Genomic DNA, 18614 nt, shown 5'->3' on the forward strand with positions numbered 1-18614 from the left:
TTAGGTTTGATATCTATAAGTGAAATTGCTGGATCACAGGATATACATATTTTAAACTTTGGTAGGTATGATGCAAATTGATATTCTTGTGTGCGATAATGCTGGTTTAGTCAAATTTTCACCAAAATGGATGTTATAAACCTTTTCCTTTTTTGCCAATCTGATGGGCAGGAAATGATACTGTTATTCTTTTTTTAATGTTTATTTACTTTTTTTTCAACGTTTTTTTTTTTTTTTTTTTTTTTTTTTATTTATTTTTGGGACAGAGAGAGACAGAGCATGAACGGGGAAGGGTCAGAGAGAGAGGGAGACACAGAATCGGAAACAGGCTCCAGGCTCCGAGCCATCAGCCCAGAGCCTGACGCGGGGCTCGAACTCACGGACCGCGAGATCGTGACCTGGCTGAAGTCGGACGCTTAACCGACTGCGCCACCCAGGCGCCCCTAATGTTTATTTACTTTTGAGAGAGAGAGCACACACACATGAGCATGAACTGGGGAGGGGCAGAAAGAGAGGGAGACACAGAATTTGAAGCAGGCTCCAGGCTCTAACCTGTCAGCACAGAGCCCAATGCAGGGCCCAAACTCACGACCTGTGAGATCATGACCTGAGCCAAAGTTGGACACTCAACCAACTGAGCCACCCAGGCACCCCAATACTGTTATTTTTTAAATGTTTATTTCTTTATTTTGACAGAGAGCGTGCATGAGTGGGGGAGGGAGGGAGGAGAGAGAGAGAGAGAGAGGGAGAGAGAGAAAATCCCAAGCAGGTTCTGCATTGTCAGCACAGAGCCCAATGCAGGCCTTAATCGCACAAACTGTGAGATCATGACCTGAGCTGAAATCAAGAGTTGGATGCTTAAATGACTAAGTCACCCAGGTGCCCTGATACTGTTATTTTAACTTGTATTTTCTTGATTCTTAATGAGACTGGGCATCTTTTCATATGTTTTTGACCATTTGTTTTTCTGTCATTCTGTGAACATTGGTTTTTTTTTTTTCATTACAAAAATAATCCCTTTTAGTAATTCAGTATCAAACTATATAAAAGAAAAATGATAGTGGTTAACACATAATGAACACCAACTATGGGCCAGACACTGTTCTAAGGACTTTACTTAAGTACAGTCTCCCAGCCATTACCACCTGAGGTAACTACTGTTTACAGTTGGGTGTGCAGTCTTCTAGATTTTTTTTCTAGGCTAACACAGACATATATAGAATTTTATTCCTTGGGGCTTTTTGTTTTCTTTGGTTTCACAAAAATGGAAACCTCCATATATTGCTTTACAATCTCCTTTCCCCCCGCTTCATTATGTTTTAGACCTCTTTCTAAACCAATATATAAAAATCTACCTCACCCTTTTTAATGTCTTCATAATATTTCATTGTATGGTTACCATAAATTATCCATTCCCATACTAGTGAATGTTTACTTTGAATCAGTTATTTTGCTAAGATTATCAATGCTGCAATGAACATTCATATGCATACCTTTATACACTCATTACCCTAACCTTTTGATACTATTTCCTGAGAATAAGATGTTAGATTACAGCTTAATTAATCCTCAGATTTTCCTGTCTCTTGCAGTTCAACTCCTGGAGCTTGAAAACACATGTACTACAGTATATGTATATGCTGTGCATTGTATACACATATGTATAATTGTGATACAATTCAGGTTTCCTCTCAAATTACTTAGATGGTGTATTTCTTAAAGCTTTAATAGTCTCTGTTAGGTATTCACTATCTTCCTGTCTTACATTATATCTCTGTAAGTCCTGATCCTTAGTGCAATCGTTTTTCTTTTCTAGTCTACTCTGTATCCAATTTCAAACCAATCTGAGCTATCTCCTTCAAATTCTTAAGTTCTCAGAAAAGCAGGGGTTCTTCCCTGTCTCTATCCCACTTAGGTTTATTGCCCTTTAGTATCTTAATGAACTTAAAATGATAATTAGATATCTCACCTATCCAACCAGCATTCCCAGAGCTCTGCTAATTAGAAAATTCTCTCATTTGCTTCTTTTATGATTATGTATACTCTGTCCCCTTTTTTTTGAGCTAAGAATGTTCACATCCATCATTGTTTACAAGGAGAAATTCTGTTTTATGCCTTCTTGTTTTGTTTTTGCTTTATATTTGTATTTGTTTCACTTTTTTTGTTTGTTTGTTTTTTGGTCTTTTTGTCTTGCTCCTAAGGCTTTTTTGATGGGTCCTTCAGCATCTCCATTCAATTTTTTAAAAAATTGAGGTGAGAGGGGGCCTGGGTGGCTCAGTTGGTTGAGCCTCTGACTTCGGCTCAGGTCATGATCTCACAGTTCATGACTGCTGTCAGCACAGAGCCCACTTGGGATCTTCTGTTCCCCTCTCTGCTCCTCCCCTGCTTATGCTCTCTCTCAAAAATAAACAAAACATTAAAAAATAATTGAGATGAGATTCACATAACAAAATTAACCATTTTAAATATATAATTCACTGATACTTAGAACGTTCATGGTGTTAAATCACCATCTCTATCAAGTTCCAAAACCTTTTCGTTATCCCCAAAGAAAACTCTGTACCCATGGTTGCTCCTCACTCTTCCCTATCCCAAGTCTCTAGCTACTACAAAATTACTTTCTGTCTTTATAGATTTACCTGTTCTGGATATTTCATGTAAGGAAAATCATATAGTAAGTGGTGTTTAGGGTTGGGTTTCTTCCAGTAACTAAGCCTAGTGGTTTTTTTTTTTTTTTTAATGTTTGTTTATTTTTGAGAGAGAGAGAGAGAGTGGTGGAGGAGAAAGAAAGAATCTCAAGCAGGTTCTGTACTGTTAGCGTGGAGTCCAATGTGGGACCTGAACTCACAGACCATGAGATCATGACCTGAGCTGAAATCAAGAGTTGGATGCTTAACTGACTGAGCCACCTAGGCGCCCCAAGCCTAGTGTTTTTGAGGTTCCTCCACATTGTAGAATGTATCAGTACTTCATTCCTTTTTATGACCAAGTAAAATTCCACCATATATGTATGTGTGTGTATATATATAAAGGACATCTGGACTGATTCCACCTTTTGGCTGTTGTGAGTAATGCTAGTATGAAAAAATGTATGTATGTCTACTTGTTTGAGACCCTGTTTTCACTTCTGGGTATATACATAAGAGTGGGATTGCTGGGTCATATGGTAAATCTATGCTGAACTTTTTGAGGAACCCTCAAAGTGTTTTTCATAGCAGTTGCCCTATTTACATTTCTACCAGCAGCGCACAAGGGTTCTAATTTCTCCTGATCCTCGTCAACACTTATTTTCTATTTTAAAAATAGTCACACTAGTGGGCTTAGAGTGGTATTTCATTGTGGTTTTCATTTGCATTTCCGTAATGATCAAAGATGCTGAGCATCTTTTCCTGTGCTTGCTGGCCATTGGTATAACGTCTTTGAAGAAATGTTTATTCAAGTTCTTGTCACATTTTTACTTTTGGTTGCTTATCTTTTTGTGGTTGAGTTGTAACAGTTCTTAATATATTCTGAACACTAGAGCCTTTATCAGATATGTGATTTGCAAATACTTTTCTCCTATCCTGCGGGTCATCTTTTAACATTTGTCTGTCTTTCTTTCTTTCTCTTTCTTTTATTTCTCTCTCTCTCTCTCTCTCTCTCTCTCTCTACTTCTATTTATTTTTGTAAAGAGGTGAATCATGTACTTTGTAATGAAATCCTGAAGGAGACCTAATGTCCCTATGGGATACAATGCCTCCAAGGTAGGTCTTTAAGGCATGAGATAGGCCTGATTCTTTAGATCTATTAGGGCCTATCTTTGCATTTTTCTGATAATGTCCTTAATTTTGATGAAGTCTAATTTATCTTTTTTTCTTGCTTGTGCTTTTGATGTCCTATCTAAGAATCCATTCAGAATCCAAAGTTGTGAAGATTTACCCATATGTTTTTTCCTAAGTTTTACATTTAGGTTGTTGATCCATTTTTAGTTAATTTTTGTATATTGTATGAGGTAGCAGTATGGATAACTATTCTTTCCTCATTGAATGGTCTTGGCATCCTTGTTGAAAATCAACTGGCCATAAATGTATGGGTTTATCTCTGGATTCTCAGTTACATTTCATTGGTCTTTTTGTCTGTCCTTATGCCAGTACCACACGGTTTTTAGATTACTGTAGCCATGTAGGAAGTTTTGAAATTGGGAGGGGAGTCCTCCAACTTTGTTCTTTGTTCTTGTGTCTCAGTATTGTTTTGGCTAATCAGGCTCCATGCTATTCTCTATGAATTTTAGAAGACTGACTTTCCTGTTTCTTAAAAAACAAAAAACCCTTGTTTTTTGGGTATTGTCTCTTCCTCCTTCAGTTATCTTTCCAGCTGATACCAAAGTTTCCTACATCTTTCCTTTCACTGCCTTTCTCCTACTATCTCACTACCTAAAGCCTGATGGTAGGTTGCTATTGCACTCTGGATCAAGAACGAGACTGCAGACCTCCTCAACTTCTCTTCCACCCCTGCTCCTCTTAAAATGTATAATAAGGTTTCAGGTTCAGTTATTAAAAGATTATTTCATCTACTCTGTGTCAAAATGTGCATTTAAAAAAATTTTTTTTAATGTTTATTCTTGAGAGGGAGAGCAAGCAGGGGAAGGGCAGAGAGAGGGAGACACAGAATCTGAAGCAGGCTCCAGGCTCTCAGCTGTCGGCACAGAGCCCAACACGGGTCTCGAACTCACAAAACTGTGAGATCAGGACCTGAGCTGAAGTCAGACATTTAACCAACTGAGCCAGCCAGGCACCCCAAGATGTGCATTTCTTATCATATAAATAGTTCCTCAAATTTTGCCTTTGAGCCTCCCCAGATTGATTACTGAAAAGAAAAATTGTCTTCTCCTAATCAATTTGGACATGAGATTCCTGAGTGGTACTTGTTTCAGTTATCATTCCCAACTATGTTACTCTTGCTTCAATGAAAATGCACTTAAAATAGGAGAATTCAGAATTAGAGGGGGCCTTAGGAATATAATGCAGACTCCTACTTAAATGTGATCAAATGAACACATTTATTTAACTCTGCTGCTTATCCAAAGTCCTCTAAAAAGACAGTAAGCTCAAAATGCATAAGTTTTTGGTGAACAGATGACAGCAACCACATTTTGGAAGCCATAAAGCAGGAAGAAGTGTGGGACCTGACTTTGCAGAGTAGAAACTCACTAAGCTGTTAGTAGGGAAGCCAGAGCAAGCCAATTCTCAGAATCCACAGGACAGCTTAGGCATTAGAGGTACTAGGTACCTCTGAAAGGAGGAGTGTAAGTGAGAAAAAATATGAGGGGTAGCTGAGGACAGGGATACTGTACTGAAAATGGGAATTACGTGGAAGTCAGCATTAGATGGTGAGACATATCAGTCTCCTCTTCATCTCAGCTCTGAGAGTGCTGGCAGCCAGGCTTACTCCATTCCTGCCTCCGTCCACAGGTGATTGGATGATTTCCTCACTGGGGAAATTTGGTAGGCCCAGAAGGGCAAAATCCTGCAATCCTAATAAGATCATCCTACACTGACCAACCCAACCTCCTATCCTGCCTCACCCCTGCTATCGGTCTTCCTCTCTTAAATAGCCAAGGCTTACCCTCAGGCAATCAAGGAAAGCCTGCAGCATGCAAGAGACCAAAATGAACAAAAAAGAACGCAGAGAAACTAGAGGCAGTGAAGTTGGTAGGAAAACTTGTTTAAGAAACCCTATTGTCTATCCTTGTAGATATCCTTGTCCCACAAAGGAAAGAACATATTCAAAAGGAACATTCAGAAGAAAAAAATATGTTTGTAAAATTGAAAATAATATAGTAGCAGCGAAAAAGTCAACAAAAAGTAAGGAAAATGCAAGGTGAGGAGACCCCTCAGAACTGAAACCGGCTAGGCTAACACAACTTACTGTTTACATTTATAAAACTTCTGTTTCAATCTTGTCGCCAACAGAACTTTACTATTACAAGAAACCCTTTCACAGGGCAATAAAGATAGAAATAACTTTGTTCTGGGAATTTCCTTGCCCAGGAAGCCCATTTAAATGAACACCAAACGGGTTAGCTAACCTGTAGCATCAGGTGACAGTTTATCCCTCAAGACTCTGATCCCATCTCAAAATCCCTGCTGTGTCCTCCATCCCTAACTATTATCTTTGTTCAATCCTAATCAAGTGGTAGCGTTGAAAGACCCGCCTTAAACCAGTCTTCGGAACCTCACAAATATCTCAACTTTGCTCTTCCCCCTCTGAGAGGCTACTAGTAGACTGTCCAGTTAGTGCTCTCCCTCAGTAGGAATAAACTCAAGTTTAATTTTATCAACAGGATTTTCAGCAATACTTTTTTGGAGCCAAAATCATCACTTCTTAAAAAGTAGTACAGGGGCACCTGGGTAGCTCAGTCGGTTTAGTGTCCAACTTCTGCTCAGGTCATGATCTCACTGCTTGTAAGTTTGAGCCCTGCATCAGGCTCTGTGCTGACATCTCAGAGCCTGGAGCCTCCTTCAGATTCTGTGCCTCCCTCTGTCTCTCTGCTCCTTACCCACTCGTGCTCTGTCTCTATTTCTTGCTCTCTCTCTCTCAAAAATAAACACTAAAAAAGAAAAAAAAGAAAAACCTACAAGAAAACACATAGGAAAGTGGAAGAAAAAGGATAAGAAAGATAAAAAAGATCAATTCTGGAGATTTAATATCCAAGTTACAGGAATTCCAAACAAAACAAGAACAGGGAAAATGGTGAGGAGAAAAACATCAAAGAAATAATTCAAGGAAATTTCCCAGAACTTGAAGGCATAAATTTCCAGAATAGAAGTTGTGATGGATCAAAGGAGATTCATACCAGGGTTAAAACCATGGTTGTAGGAGAGTGTGATGCTAAGTGAAATAAGCCATACAGAGAAAGATACCATATGGTTTCACTCTTATGTGGATCCTGAGAAACTTAATAGAAACCCATGGGGGAGGGGAAGGAAAAAAAAAAAAGAGGTTAGAGTGGAAGAGAGCCAAAGCATAAGAGACTGTTAAAAACTGAGAACAAACTGAGGGTTGATGGGGGGTGGGAGGGAGGGAAGGGTGGGTGATGGGTATGGAGGAGGGCACCTTTTGGGATGAGCACTGGGTGTTGTATGGAAACCAATTTGACAATAAACTTCATATATTGAAAATAAATAAAATAAAAATAAAATAAAATAAAATAAAATAAAATAAAATAAAATGAGAAACACCAGAAAACAAAAACAAAAACAAAAACAAAAACAAACCATGGTTGTAAAATTTCAGAAAACTTTAGACAAAGGCAAAGCAGAGTTCTTTTGGCTGCCTGCAGATTAAGATTATTGCCACCAGATGGCAGTATTGTCTCAAAGGCTCTATTTCTATGAGGGTGTTTTTGTCTATAAAATGTCTCTGCTTCTTTCCAAAGCTTTAGAAAAGAGCCTGGGTTATTTCCTTAGTCATGCTCTATCAGAGCTCTTACTCTGATTTCTTCCTAAAAGGCTCTGCTAAAAGGTCACCATACAATCAGCCTGAAAGAAGAAAAATGATTCAGTTCTCTGAAGAATTGGTTCCATGAGGCTCTGATGGGAAAAAAGACTTTTAAGAGAATGGACTCTGAGCTGTAACTGTTTTAGAGAAGAGGACTTCTGTCATGAAGGGATTCTACAAAACATTCATGCGTTCATTCTCTCAACAAGTTTTATTTTTATTTATTTATTTTTAAATTTTTATTTAAGAGAGAGAGCGAGAGCACACAATCAGGGAAGAGGGGCAGAAGGAAAGAGAGAGAATCTTAAACAGGCTCCACGCTCAGCACCCAGCCCTATTGGGGGCTTGATCCCATGACCCTGGGATCATGACTTGAGCTGAAATCAAGAGTCAAATGCTCAACCAACTGAGCCACCCAAGTGCCCCTCAACAAGTTTTATTGACACCTACTATATGCTAGGCATTAGCAATAACCCAGGGGAGAAAATCAGACATTGTCTTCGTCTTCATGGAGCTTACATTCTGAGAGGAGAAATATCCAAAAAACAAGTTAAATCAAATCACATCTCTAGCGGAGGAATTTGATAGAGGTCAAGGTGGAAGTAACACCAGTTTTGTAGGTGGGAGATATAGATGACTTGGATTAGGATGGTGTTAGGAGAAAGAAAAGTAGATGGATTCAAGATATGTTGGAGGTAGAATTGATAGGACTTGGATGTGGGAGGTCAGAGAGCAGATGCATTAACGTCTCTGGATTGAGCAAGTGGCTGGGCGCACAGGTTGACATTTTCTTGGGTGCAGACTTGCAGGGAGAGAAGTTTTGGAGGACAGGATGATGGATAAGAATCAAGAGTTCAGTGTAGAATGTTAATTAATTTGCTCCTCCCCAGGCATTTGGGTTCTGGTGGACGTCACTTAACCAGGCTACGATGGAGTTTGCTCCAATCTACTGCCCAACAGAATGGCTTGGACTGGCATATTTGGTTCAAATTAGTTCACACTTGGCATTCATTAAGTTAAAAATTGCTGTTAACTCTTTCCTTCTATGGAGCAATAGCAAAATCAGCTTAAATTTTTAGTGGTCCCTCCCCCACCCCGGGCTGGGTATTTGAGAGTTAAGGAGAACAAGGCAGCACATTTTACATTTTGTTTTTTGTATTCTGTTCAGATGGAGGACACATCTTAAGGACAAGAAGCTTCTAGAAATGCAAGACCACTTATTTTGATGGATCCTCTCAGGTTGCTATGTGCAGGTAAGATCCTGAGTGTGATTCTGAGATGACAGAGGTGAAAACTTCTTCCCTTGACTGGAAGATAGAGACCATGTCTTGTCCCCAACATAGTGCCTGATACAGATGTACTCAATAAATACATGTTGGATTGAAGCCACTCCATCTGGATCATTTTCCAGTTTTCAGACCTTAGTTGAACTCTCCATAGGACTCAAAATACCTCCTATTACCTATTTCCCAAAAAGCTGTTACATAATAAACTGTGGGAGTGGGTGCTTCTCCAGGCTCATCATGGCTTAGGATCGTGTCACTGGGTTATGTTAGAAAAAAGCACATCTCCTTCCTTTTTCTTATCCTCCACTGCACAGGAATATTTTGCCATCATCAACACAGAGTTAAGGCAGAGCTTAAAAATCAATCTTAGATCTCGACATCAATGTTTTCATTTGCACCTAAGAGGTTGAGTATTCTGTACTGTACTTATAATCCTCAGTTACCTCACTCACCTTCTTTGTTCACTCTGCATTTTCTCTGTACCTATTTGCTTGCACCTTTGGACTGTGCTTTTTTGAAAGTGAGAATTATATCTTTTTAAGCTTCATACTTGTATACAGTTTAGAACAGTGCTATTATAAGGGCGCGTGGATGGCTCAGTTGGTGAAGTGTCCAACTCTTGATTCTTGGCTCAGGGTTTGTGGGATCAAGCCCCATGTGGGACTCTGTGCTGACAGCATAGAGCCTGCTTGGGATATTCTCTCTCTCCCTTTCTCTCTGCCCTTCCCCTGCTTATGTGTGTGCTCTCTCTCTCTCTCTTAAAATAAACAAACAAAAAAAAAGAAGAGTGCTATTTTATAGTCTTGGTAACACAAAGGAGTAGCCTAGGAGAGCTTTAGCTCCCCCCACCAATTTTCATAAACCTTGCAACCCTCCTCCAGAATCATAATTAATACATAAAAAGAAAAATGTTTATGAATTACAAATAAAAGCATATTTAGAAAACATGTTATTTTTATCGTTGTGTAGCATGCAATCTAAGTAAAAACAGCGTGCTTACTATGCAGAAGCGACATGAAGTCAAGACAAGTCTTGTAGCGGGGTGCCTGTGGCTCAGTCGGTTAAGCATCCAACTTTGGCTCAGGTCATGATCTCATCTTTCGTGAATTCGAGCCCCACGTCAGGGCTCTGTGCTGACAGCCTGGAGTCTGGAGCCTGCTTCAGATTCTGTGTCTCCCTCTCTCTCTGCCCCTCCCCCTCCCCCTGCTCACGCTCTGTCTGTCTCTCTCTCTCAAAAGTAAATAAACACTAAAAAAAAAAAAAAAAAAAAAGACAAGTCCTGTAGCTTCCCCTTTCCACCAGACTGCTACTCCTAAGTGGTTCATGGGAAAGAAACCTGACACTCCCAATGCTCAAGAGATTGTTAACAACTCTTGTTAAGGATGGGAGCCAAAAATAAAGAATGGGAGCCAATGCCTGGCAAAGGATGTAGCATTCCCCTGAGAGCTGAGTCTCTCATTTCCTTGTCTTTCCTTCTCCTCTTAGGTTATGTTGTTTTTGTGCTGTGGCCTATATTCTGGATTTTCAAAGGACTCTGCTCTTATTTATCTTTACAAGTGTGATTCGGATCCAAAGCTTATTATGTAGTAAATTCTTTGGGAAGTGACATGTCTAAAGTACTGTGAAAAGTCCTCCTTGAACATTTTGCCTGAAAAGTTAAGTAAGGAAAAAGTCAGGATACTGTCTGGAAGGCAGACTCTGTTGCAATGCAGATATGGGATATTTAAACAAAAATTCTGGGAAGCTTTTAATGTTGCAAGTTTTGGTTCTAAGCATTTGGGGAAGGTAGTTTGGAAACAGCATAGCACATTTATATCTCAATTTAAATAATAAAATGTGTAGAATAGTTTTCCGATATATTACTTTACCCAATTCAGAAGACTTCCTAGCCCTAAATTTTTGTCATAAAAGTGATAACTGCTTTATAGTGTAATCAATCAAAAGAACAAAATAAGAGGTTTAAACATTAAAAAGGAGGTGGCAAATTATTATTATTTGCAGATGACACAATATACCGGAAAACCTAAGGGAATCAACTTAAAAGTTATTAGAATTAAAGAGTATTTGGGGCGCCTGGGTGGCTCAGTTGGTTGAGCGTCCAACTCTTGATTTCGGCTCAGATCATGATCTCACAGTTTGTGAGTTCAAGCCCCTGCCTGGGCTCTTAATTGACAGCGCGCAGTCTACTTGTGAGTCTCTCTCTTTCGCTGCCGCCCGTGCATGCTCACTCTTTCTCTCTCTCTTTCTCAAAATAAACTTTAAAAAGAAGAAATAAGAGGAGTATTCACTAAGGCAACCTTAGAAAATAAATGTGTAACAATCAGTAGCATTTTTATATTTAAACCACAACCTGTTCAAAATATTATAGGTAAAATTATTACAATCTCAAATCAAAACAGCAATACCAGCAAACCCTAATAGGAAATATACAGAATCTAGATGAATAAAAATATAAAACTTAGTAGAGCCTGTAAAATGTCTTTTTTTTTTTAAATGCTTATTTTTGAGATCGAGAGCACCAGCTGGGGAGGGGCAGAGAGAGAGAGGGACAGAGGATCCAAAGTAAGCTCTGTGAACCATGAGATCATGACCGGGGCTGAAGTCTGATGCTCAACCCACTGAGCCACTGAGGTGCCCCAAGGATGTAGAAAGTCTTGATCAGGAGACTTCATGCTATAAATATGTCTATTTTTACTGCCTTGATCTATGGATTCAGTGAAATCCCCCCAAAACTATAACTGCACTTTTTTTTTTGGTAACTTAATTTTCAGTTCAACTAGAAGAGTAATTACATGAAACTGATCAGAAAAAAAAAAAAAAGACTTATAAGGGAAGACTTAGCTCTGGTAGCCAGCTCCAAGATGGATTCTAATGATCTCTGTCTGTCTTCTGGTTTTCACACCCTCATGTTGTCCCCTCCCACACTGTACCAGGGTAAGGTTGACAGATAAAATATAGAATGCCCAACTAAATTTGAGTTTCAGACAAGCAATGCATATTTTTTAGTATAAGTGTATCTTCAATATTGCATGCGACATAGGTATAATAAAAAGTCTTGGTTTTTATCTGAAAATCAAGTTGAACTGGGAGTACTATATTTTTATTTGTTAAATCTGAAAACCTATTAAACCAGGGTTGGTCTGACCAGTAGCATATGACGAAAGTAATGGTATGTCATTTTCAAGATTGGGTTATAAAAGACTGTGGCTGCCATCTTGGGCATCCTCCTGCTCCCCAGTCTCTCCCCTGGAGGAAGCAAGTTGCCATGTTGTGTGCAGCCCTATGGAGAGTCCTACATCACAAGGAACTAAAACCTCTGGCCAACATTAAGTGAGGAACTAATGTCTGTCAACAATGGCAGTGGGCTTAGTAGTGGGTTCTTCAACCCCAGTCAAGACTTGAAATGACTGCAGCCCCAGCCAGCACCTCTACAGCAGTCTTGTAAGAGACAGCCAAAACTACTCAGCTAAGCTGCTACCAGATTCCTGGACTCTAGAAATTGTTGAAAATAATAAATGTTGTTTTAAGATGCTACATTTTGGGGTAATTTGCTATGCAGGAATAATTACTAATACACTGACCCAATTAGATATTTAATCTTCAAATTACAATGGTAAAAACAGTTTGGTATATTATGCAGAAATCTACACTTAAATGAAATAGTATTTGAGAGTCTAAAAATTGAAAATATATATGGGAATTTTTTGTATGATGCAGGCATCATTTGAAATCAATGTGGAAAAGAATTAGTAAATAAATGACATTGGGATGATTGTGTAGCCATTTAGAACCTTGCTTTATTTCAAATTCCACTTCATTGTTGGTAAATTGAGAAGGGATTGGCTTTTGTATTAATCTTTTATCCTGCATCTTTGCTATAATTGCTTAATAGTTATAGCAATTATAGGAGTTTTTCTGTTGATTTTTTCAGATTTGCTACATAGACAATCACTTCATTTGTGAACAAAGACAGTTTTATTTCCTCCTTCCCAATTTGTTTACCTTCTATTTCCTTTTCTTGCCCTATTGCATTAGCAAGGACTTCCAGAGTGATGTTCCACCCTGCCAAGGTGGAAAGGGACATCCTTGCCATGTTCCCAATCTTAGTGGGAAATCTTCTAGTTCTCACCATTAAGTATGATGTTAGTTGTTATCAAGTTGAGGAAGCTTCCCTCTATTCCTAGTTTTCTGATAGATTTTATGAAGAATGGGAGTGGGATTTTGTCAAATACTTTTTCTGCATCTATTGATATGATCATGTAAGTTTTTTAACCTATTGATGTAATGGATTACATTAATTGATTTTCAAATCTTATACCAACTTTGCATACCTGGGATAAATCCCACTTGTTCATGGCATATAATTCTCTTTATACATTATTGGATTTGGTTTACTAATATTTTGTTAAATATTCTAGCATCTATATTCATGAGAGTCTGTCTATAGTTTCTTTTTCTTGTAATGTCTTTGGTTTTGGTATCATGGTAATTCTGGCCTCTTAGAATCAGTTAGGAAGTGTTCCTTCTGCTTCTATTTTTAGGATGAGATTATGGAGAATTGGTGTGATTTCTTCCTTAAATGTTTGGTAGATTTCACCAGTGAACCCATCTGGGAATAATGTTTTCTTTAAAACAAATTTGAAAAAAAAAACCCATATTTTATTTAGATTGAAATAAGCTTATTTCACTGAAATAAGATGAAATTAAAATTCACTTATTATTTAGATTGAAATAAAATTGACTTTCCTCACTAAAAATAATAGCCATATTTTCTGCATTATTCCTAGATAAACCACAAGCCCCTTATTTTTGTAAGTTTTCCAGATCAAGATGAGGAAGTAGATACAGTCACAGAAAAAGACAGAAGAAAATAGATATACCAATTGTCAGTATCCATGGCCTCTGATTCTGGTTTGATCATGAAACAGAAGTGTTTAACATATACCTTATTAAAAGCTTAAGACTCAGAAAGGTGTACACTCAATAAAATAACAAATACAACAACCAGATATGGAACAAGAATGGCAGTCACTTCCATCTGAACTTCAACTGTAACTTGTTCCTTTAGGTTCACTTAACAAAGATAAAACCTGCACTGACACTCTTGTTTAATGAGCTCACCGTTTTTCTTTCCTTGATAATTCCATTAACTGTACATTACAGATCTTTAACAATATACTTAAAAACCCAACTAGTCAAAGGTCAGTTGTAAATTTCTTTGTAACATTTTATAAAATCTATTTTTTCCTCCCACACCTCCCAAAAATTTATTCCTTCAAAGAAGTGATAACTCATCTTCAGTGATAATAAATGTTATATCCAAAATGATTTTAAACATTCCTAGAGTGTCAGAACTGGAGATCATGCAGAAATGAAATATGGTACTTGCAATACTGTCTTCTGGAAGAACAAATATATCTTCAAGGTGTGAGCATTAAAATAGTGGTTGCTCAAACCAACCAAGTGGCTGATATATTCAGTAAGAGGCCCATAGAAAAAGATGTTCAGTGATTAAACAGCCTACATATACCTTACAACTTTGCCTTCAAATTTTAAACATAGGAGAAAACCTATTTTTAAGCATTTTTAAAGGTATTTTTTTATGGTTTATCAATTATCTGTAGGCAATTCTGACTTGTTTGTGTAGCACTGACTTGTTTGTGTAGAGATTGATATATGGGTCTACCATTAAATACAGATAATGTTTTATATAAAACATTTATGTTAGGCAAAGCCAAGTTCCTTAACCTTCATTCTGTCAAAGTGTTCCCCAGGAATGCTTTTGAGATGCTTTTGAGTGTTTTCACAGCAGTCATTCTCAAACAAATCACAGGAAGAATACACAAGACTTTCAGCAATGCATAAACATTAGGAAGAAACTTGAAGCCAGGCAGATGGAGGGCTTCCTAAGTGGTGGATGGGAGCTCTACCTCTTTCCTTCTGTGTTTCTATGTGATTTTCTAACAGGGAAGCTGGGCTGAGAGTGTGTCAGGATTGGCTAAGTCACTTCTGTACAAGTCAGTCAGCATGGGGCTCTCTGTTACGTTGAATTTGAGCTGTCCCATGACAGACAATACCCAAAATAAGCATTTTCAGGCTTTGAGGTGTTGTTCTGAGAATATATCTTTAAGTTCCTGAGTAATAACTTGTCCTGTTATTACTTGTCCTGCAACACTTAGGGATCTTTTATAGTAATTCTCAGAGGTTAGTTGAGATTCCAAGTTACCTTGCTGAGCTCTGTGGAATTTCTTAGGGAGTTTCATTCGAATATCAGGTTGGTTATCAAATTTATGGCTTCCTCAAGCCAAAATCGGTGGTAAGTTTTAGAGTTTTCCATCACCTTATTAGTGAATGCAAAACTGCAGAGAAGCTGCTAGCTGCAAAGAAAACATCCAAGATTTGTCATGTGGGGATTTTGTCCAAGGACTCTTGTAAAAGATAGGACTTTTTTTTTTTTTTAAGTATTTATTTATTTTGAGAGAGATAGAGACAGCGTGAGTGGGGGCCAGGGGGCACGGAGCAGAGAGAGAGGGAGACAGAGAATCCCAAGCAGGTTCTGCACTGCCAGCACAGAGCCCACTGCGGGGCTTGAAACCATGATTTCATGACCTGAGCCAAAACCAAGAGTTGGATGCTTAACTGCCTGAGCCACCTAGGTGCCCCAAGATAGGCTATTTTTAAGAACAGTAATGACAAAAATAAAATTAAAATCTGTTGATGGCAGAGGGACAGATTCTCGGCCAGTTACAGTTATTCCATCTAATACTTATGTCGCTATACCATCTAAACATAAAACAAGTGCTTGTAGGAAATCTATAAAAATTTCAAAAACACCATGCTTGTCTCTCAATTGAGAATGACAAGTTTCCTTCAGGTCATTACTCTTTTCTTCATTGTTCTGAGAAAAGACAGAAATTACATTGTCATATATGAGTTGTGGTGATTGATGGGTGAAAGAACAGACTTCCTCAATCGTTCCCAATGCAACTGATACTGCCATAACAGGCACTGGTTTGCCAACCACATATTTAAGGCACAGGAAGAGCAGAGTGTGTAGAGAGCTTAGGACTATTTCTCTAAAAGTCTTGAAGCAGTTTTCATTTTTGATGGAAATCTACTGGACATATGGTACTCCTGGCCTTGACAGTACTCCATATTTAGTCCCCTAGTCCCCACTTCACGGTTATTACAGTGTGAAATTACACACCCAAAATTATCTTCATTAAGGCAGACATTATCTTCATAGGGCAGGAAGCCCACAAATTCTTTTCCCAGGTATGGATTCATCAACAGGTGGGTGTTCCCCTACTATGTCCACATACCACCAGTGATCATGAAAGGAAAGTGAATCTCAGTTGCCTGATGGTTTCTTCCTGAGTGCAGCACTCACAGATCCAGTGTCTGACTCTTGCTGTTTTTCAATGGAACTTGTTAGTTGGTGCCTTGAAGTGCTTTCTCAAGACCTCTTCAGTAGAATTTATCCTGCACTTCAGCAATGCTTGAAAGATATAGGAATATAGAGAGTTTATGGGATTTCATCAGCTTCAGGTCCTTCCAGAGGTAGATTTTGTTTACATAAGAATCAAAATTTCAAATAAAGATTTTAGGTATTGTTTTCCTTCTCTTCAAGGGTGAGAGGTAAAATGTCTTCATCCAGCTCTTTACCTCCTGCATTGGGGTTCTAGGCATAGCTGTGTATGTCTTGATTGTTTTGTTCCTGGACAGAAGGTTCATCAATTTTTTTCTCTCTTTTTTTTTTTGTTTTTATGTTTCAATGTCCTGATTTCATCTTCACTCAGTTCTTTTATTCACTTTCTATGTTTATAATGCAGATTGTTCAGACAACTTGTACGATAAAAATTTGTCCTATAAGGACTAGTTCTGCAGATTGTAGGGGTCTCCAAGTGTTTGGCACATAATCAGAAATGTTGTCTCTTCTAAGTTTTATCTTTTAAGTCTGCTCTTCTATAATCTTCAGCTACTTCTGTATCTGGCCAGGTCCCCCCGGGGAGCCTGAAGAAGAACAGGCCTGACTCTTCCTTGTGCAGTGGGGGCTGTGAAGGAGTTAGGTGTCCCTTCCCTGCAGGTCCAGCTCTCCCCTTCCTATCTTCTTAGGGCAGCTCGCCCTCAGGTAGGTTAGGGGAGGAGAGCCAGCCCATCACCTTCAACCTAGAATTCTATGCTTAAACTATTGATTAAATATGAGAGTAGAAAAATGACCTTTTTTAGACATGCAGACTTTCAAAAAATTTTTACCTCCCTTGCATCCCAGTGTAGTCAGGCATCTAAAGCGGCCCCCAGTGAGTCTGCCTGAGTATGGGCTGGCCCTAGTTCATTACTTCTAATGAACAGAATAGGCAAAGTTGATGGATATCACTTCAGAGATTAAGTTACAAAAGACTGACTTGGTCTTGCTTTCATTGTCTCTTTTTCTCTTGCTTTCTTGTTCTGATGAAATCAACTATCTTTTTAATGAGCCAACCCTTGGGGTGCCGGGTGGCTCATTTGGTTGAGTGCCCAACTTCTGCTCAGGTCATGATCTCGCTGTCTGTGGGTTTGAGCCCTGCATCGGGCTCTGTGCTGACAGCTCAGAGCCTGGAGCCTGCTTCGGATTCTGTGTCTCCCTCTCTCTCTGCCCCTCCCCGCTCATGCTCTGTCTCTCTGTCTCTCTCTCTGTCAAAAACAAATAAACATTAAAAAAAATTTTAACGAGCCACCCCATGAAAAAGTCAATGCAGCAAGGAAACCAAGGGAGGCCTCTGGTCATTTGCTCCTGAGGAACTGAGGATCTCAGTCCAATAGGAAACACTTTAAGTCTATTACCAAAAAGGATAGGCATGACCTCCCCCAGTAGTAATCCCCTAGTATGTCCTCTAAAAAAGGAAGCAGAGAGAACACGAACACCACATGGAAAATTCTGTTTCTAATCCAGGGATTTTCAGCTGGGGGCAGCTTTGTCCCTTGGGGACATCTAGCAACATCTAGAGACATTTTTGATTGACATGACTTGAGTTGGGGGACACTACTGGCATCTAGCAGGTAGAGGCTAGAGATGCCACTAAACATCCTAACAATGAATAGGACCACCCCACAACAAAAAATTATGTCAAACAGTGTCACCTGAATGTCAATAGTACCAAAGTTGTAAGAAATCTTGTTCTAACTTAATAGTTTGATTCTTCAACTTATGGTTGCTGTCCCACCTATGGGTAGTTTGCCTATATACTTTTTGTTTGTTAAGCCTGGCAAAGTATAGAATATTGCTGGATAACAACTAGTTGTAAAAATTTAACCATGGGAGGCTAATAAGGGTACTGGGCATGAGACCTGTCAGCTACAGCAAGTAAGTTCAAGAATGAATCCATAATTTCTTTTTTTTTTCTTTTTAGCAATATCATCTTTTAATAGCTGCCTTCCTGTGATATTATGAATTATAATAAGAAATATATATTTGGCCTTTGTCCTGTTTCTAGTGCAGACCTTCTAAAAGGCTTGGAATTTCTTAAGTGGTGAAAGAGATAAAGGTACCTTTTGTCATGTTAATGAGGTGAATTTTGGAATGCCCCTGGGTCTTCTAAGAATTGGGCTGATTGGCTGGATTGTAGGGTTGGGACTTTCAGTCCCACCCTTATACCTCTTGGGAGGGGAGAATGGCTGGAGATCGAATAGATTTCCAATGGCTGATGACTTAATCAATCATGCCTATGTAATAAAGTCTCCATAAAAATTTAGAAATAGACAGTTTGGACAGCTTCCAGGTTGGTGAACTGGGAGAGCTGGAGGTGCTGGGAGAGTAGCACACCTATGCTGGGCATGGAAGCTCCATGTCCCTTGCCATATACCTTGCCC

The 18614-nt window shown here is 38.8% G+C and overlaps 2 pseudogenes; both read right to left on the minus strand.

Annotated features, from left to right (window-relative positions):
• Window positions 1-13784: 13784 nt before the first annotated feature.
• LOC125910377 (52 kDa repressor of the inhibitor of the protein kinase-like) lies at window positions 13785-16052 on the minus strand (annotated as a pseudogene).
• LOC125910379 (52 kDa repressor of the inhibitor of the protein kinase-like) lies at window positions 15790-17831 on the minus strand (annotated as a pseudogene).
• Window positions 17832-18614: the final 783 nt, after the last annotated feature.

The sequence above is a fragment of the Panthera uncia genome (assembly GCF_023721935.1).
Source record: "Panthera uncia isolate 11264 chromosome B3 unlocalized genomic scaffold, Puncia_PCG_1.0 HiC_scaffold_1, whole genome shotgun sequence".
NCBI classification, from domain to species: domain Eukaryota; kingdom Metazoa; phylum Chordata; class Mammalia; order Carnivora; family Felidae; genus Panthera; species Panthera uncia.